Here is a 5,409-nt window from a genome sequence, read left to right on the forward strand (position 1 = left end):
TTTTCACTTTTTGGATTTCATGCACCAACTCAGGGAGGCGACAAACTAGAATTTTGGAATCACTAGTGTTTTTTTTACCGCGTGTCACACATGCGATTTTGGGTCCAATTAAATATGGTGCAATAACAAAAGACAACTTTATTTGGCCTTTTTTTCGAATAGGAACACGCGTTACCATCCTAGTATTTGAAGGAAATATGTTCTTTCTCCAATTTTGCATTTAATGCGAAGTCTAATAAATGCGGTTTAGATTACTTAACAAGTTATTTTTTTAGCAAGAACAAGTGATCAGAATGCCTATCTGTATCCCGTTCCAGATCAAGTGAAATTAATATTATTAATGCCACAACTTACTCATGACTGAACAATAGTATGTGAACGAATCAAGTGCTTATGTGAATATATTATATTCAGTAAATACTCTAATAGATAGATATTCAGATATGATGGATGTTGGTTTAAGTGGGAGCTAAACAAAACATCAAAAGGCCAAGTCAATAATATTTTCAGAAACGAAAATAATCCCGAAAACGAAAATATGATCCGCATCGGAAATTTATCGGAAATAGAAATATTACCGGAATCAAAAATATTGTCAGAAACAGAAATATTGTTCGAATCAGAAATATTGTCGGAATTGGAAATATTTCTAGAAACATAAATATGGTTTGAATCGGAAATATTAACGGAATCGGAAAACAAACTAGAAACGCGAATCTCGTTCCATGAGCCGTATGCACGGGCGAAAGGGCCGCGTGCATCACAAACCATGGACGAGGCAAGCCCACGAGCTCGCCTCAAGGCAAGCCCATGGGTGTGTCAAGAGCAGCGCTGGCCATGCGCCAGCGCATGGGCCAACACGATGTCACCCCAACGCTAGCGCAAGGTAAGCGCGCGCTCGAGCTAGTTGCCAGGCGAGCAAGACATCCCGCCAGCCCGCAAAGCAGGCCAGCACAATGCGCCTAGGCCAACCCAACGACATGCAAGCCCATGGCTGACTTAGGCGCCAAGGTACTTGGGCCGCAAGTTATTCCACAGGACCGATTGGTTTTTATTGGGGCTCTATGCTAGTTTCCTAAATATACCAAAATGCTAGTTACCTAAATCTAATTTTATTAGGTTTTATGAAACATTTCGGTAAACGCATTTGCGAAGGTGATCGTGGGTGTTAGCAATAGATGTTACCTCAATACACAACTAATAATCCTTAATCCTTAACTGTGATGGAACATTCTTGTTGAGCTCCAAGAAACGAATCTTGTAATGAATTTAATCACGGTGTTAGTAATTATTCAAATTCAATAATATCACTTATCAAAATACCGTTATCTTTTTAAACCAGTCTTTCGGTGTAGAAAATACTTTGAGATAATATATATATTTTATAAGAAAAATCTTTATAAAAACGGACATACTTTAACTAGTATAATTACTTTAAAATATGTTTACTAAGATAAAATTAGTTACTTTAATTCTTAAATATATACTCTTTGTTAAACTTGTCATGAAAATAGTGTATCTCATTATATTTATAATCAATAGCAGAAAAAATAATTAAAGTAATAACGAATAATCCATTTTATTTACTTTCAAAGAAATAGAAAAATGTTATATTCTTGTCAAGAATTATAATAATTAATATAACATTAATAGAAATAATAAATCAATAAACGATAAAATTTGAAAACAAATAAAATAGCTTAAATAAATATTTAAACATAAATATATATGAGTAAAACATAATAATTAAAATACAAAATAGGTAAATGGGCTAACTTACTCTTAATGGAGTCAAGCAAATTGTGACTTTGGGAAAATGGGTTCACGGGTTGTTTTGGGATTTGGTTTTTAAAGGAAACAAAAGACAATTTGTGAAGGAAATAATGCCCTTTGTCCAAGTATGCATTTAATGATAAGTCTAATAAATGCGGTTCAGTATTAATTGACAAGTTAATAAATTCAGTGAGATCAAGTGAGCTGAATGCCTAGCTAGAGGCCGCTTCAGTTCAAGTGGAATTAATGATATTAATCCACAACTTGCTCTTGACTGAACCCGTAGGGTCACACAAATAGTACGTAAACGCATCAAGTATTTAATGGCATTAAATACTCCATCTATGGATATTCGGAATCGACGGATCTTGGTTTCAGTGGGAGCTGAGATCGTCAAAGGCAAGCAAGTGAATACTCCGGAAACGATGATATTGCCGGAAACGGAAATATGGATCGTATCGGAAATATAAATATTATCCAAGTCGTAGATGTTGCCGGAAACGGAAACATGGTACGTATCGGAAAATATTTATTGGAAATGGAAATATTGCCGGAATCGGAAATATTGCCGGAAACGGAAATATTGTCAGAATCGGAAATATTATCGAAATCGGAAAACAATTCCGGAAACGGAAATATTAAATATTTGTTCGAAACGGAAATTAATTCCGGAATCGGAAATATTAAATATTGTTCGTATCGGAAATGAATTCCGGAATCGAGAATTTAATCGGAAGCGTATCTTACGAATTAGCGTCGGACGAGACTTGCTAGACGAAGGCCCAGCACGAAGCCAGGCCCGCGTCCAGCAAGCCAAGCGCCCAAACACAACGCAGCCAAGGCCACGCCAGGCCCAGCGCAAGGCCAGGCCCAGCAAAGGCCAAGGCGCGCGCGCGCGGGCTGACGCTCGTGGGCTGCGAGCAGCGCTTGCTCGTGTGGGCCGCAAGGCCTGCGCGGGCTGTGCGGTACGCTCGTGGTCGTGCAATGTTTGTGTTCGATACGAATCCTAAAGCTGATGGAATTCGTTCATTGATTAAATCCTAATCCTAATAAAGATAGAATTAGTTTAAAAGACTTTTAATGAAATTCTAATTAAACTAATTAGTATCCTAATAGGATTATAATTCCTTTCCATAAACTCTATAAATAGGTGCCTAGGGTCACATATTTACATCGAGAATTGAAGTATTCAAAGGTAATATTTTCAAGAAAAATTAGTCACTCTCTTGCCCCATAATAGCCGAATTTCATACAACCTTAAGGGCGATTCTAGTTGGTCAGGCTTAAGGCGGATCCGGACGTGCTGTGGACTATCTACGGAGGGACGACACTTGGAGTCCTAAAGACTTGTTCTTGTTCGGTTCGGGCGCAGCTAGGGAGGGTACGCTACAAAGTGTATGCATCTGAATTATGCTAAATGATTATGTGTTAATAATATGTTTCCTGGCTTTATGATTTTTCCGCATGATTCATGTTTGTCATATGTATCATAACCTAACAATTTGGTCTTTCCCAAAAGCTGGGGAACGAAGGAGGGAGGTAAACAAAGGAGGTGCTGGTAAGGGAACTCAAAGTAGAGGAGGAAGGGAAGTGTTGCGTGAGGCAACTGGGTCTAGGCGGTGAAGGGAAGCGACGCCGGTGGTCTGCAGCCGACGCGGTGGACCGCGGAGGACAGAAGCAAAGCAGACGGAGAGGAGGAGGAGGGAGTTGTGAGAGGGGAAGGTAGTAGGAAAGGGGAGAGCGACGGGAGAAGATGAAGGAGGGAGGAGGAGCGACGAGCAGAGGGAGAAGGAAAGAGGGCGACGAGTTGGCTGAGTGCGGTGGTTCGCCGGAGCAACGAGAAGCAGAGGTTTTAATTGATTTTTCTTGAATTAAACCTGCTAAAATTTGAGATGAGTATAACATTGAATTGGTGAATTAAAATGGGTAAATTCTTGTTCTATTTATAGATGAGTTGAGATGAATAATGAGAATAATTTCTTCAATTCAATTGGTTGTTCAAAGAACCTCCATCCCGATAACGTGAAGGTGAGGGTTGATGAATTTGAGCCCGCGTATAAAGAAGCTTTAGTTCGCGTGCCTTCTCAATATATTAATAAAGTTGGACAAGATCATGGTACTTTTACTCAGTGGCCAAAGCATTTGGTTTCGCTTATGAATGATAAGGTAATATATGATTGTGCGTGATAATTTGGAGTAAAAATATTATATCATGCATGTATGTTCACTAATATGTATATGGTTATTTGGAATTCAAACCTCGGGTAAATGAGCCTACAAGAAAAGAGCCTAAAGGGAAAGGGAAAGAGATAGTGGTTGGAAGTGGACACGAGACAAACAATCCAACACTAAACCAAAGAAACATTTTCTTGTCAATTATGCCTTGAAAAATTTGAGTGATAAATGCAACTGGATGAAAACTATGTTGTCTAAATTAAAAGTGTTAGGTTATGATACATATGACAATTCATAAATCATGCGGAAAAACCATAAAGCCAGGAAAGCATATTATATTCACATAATCATTTAGCATAGTATTGATGCATACATGTTGTAGCGTGCCTTCCCTAGCTGCGCCCGAACCGAACAAGAACAAGTCTTTAGGACTCCAAATGTCGTCCCTCCGTAGATAGTCCACAGTACGTCCGGATCCGCCTCAAGTTAGACCAACTAGAATCGCGCTTAAGGTTGCTAGGATTTTCGGCTAGTGTTTGCAAGTGTATGGCTAATTTTATTTCAAAAACTTACCCTTTGAATACTTAAATAGTCTCTGCAAATAATGACCCTAGGCCCTTATTTATAGAGGTATGGAAAAGGAACTGGAATCCTATTAGGATACTAATTAGTTAAACTAGAATCCTAGTAGGACTCTAATTAATTAATATTTATCCTTTTAGGATTAGGAATTTAATCATCAAATAAATCCTATACAATTTAGGTTTCGTATGTGAACACAAACTCTACACGAGCATGACCTACGAGCGTGCAGGCCATGCCCGCGCACAGCCCACACGGCTGCTCGGCCCACGCGAGCCGCAAGCCCACGCGTGCAGCAGCACAGCTCGCAGCCCATTGCTGCGCACGCTGTGCGCGCTGCCACGGCCTGCTGGGCCTGGCCTTGCGCTGGGCCTGGCGTGGCCTTGGCTGTTTGTGTGGCGCGCTTGGGTTGCTGGGCGATGGCCTGGCTTCGTGCTGGGCCTTCGTCCGGCAGGCCTCGTCCGATGCTTATTCGTACGATACGCTTCCGATTAAATTCCCGGTTCCGGAATTCATTTCAGATACGAACAATATTTAATATTTCCGATTCCGGAATTAATTTCCGTTTCGAACAAATATTTAATATTTCCGTTTCCGGAACTATTTTCCGATTCCGATAATATTTCCGATTCTGACAATATTTCCGTTTCCGGCAATATTTCCGATTCCGGCAATATTTCCATTTCCGATAATATTTTCCGATACGTACCATGTTTCCGTTTCCGGCAACATCTACGACTTGGATAATATTTATATTTCTGATACGATCCATATTTCCGTTTCCGGCAATATCATCGTTTCCGGAGTATTCATTTCTTGCTTGTGACGATCTCAGCTCCCACTGAAACCAAGATCCGTCGATTCCGAATATCCATAGAT

This window comes from Spinacia oleracea, chromosome 4, assembly GCF_020520425.1.
Source record: "Spinacia oleracea cultivar Varoflay chromosome 4, BTI_SOV_V1, whole genome shotgun sequence".
NCBI lineage: Eukaryota > Viridiplantae > Streptophyta > Magnoliopsida > Caryophyllales > Amaranthaceae > Spinacia > Spinacia oleracea.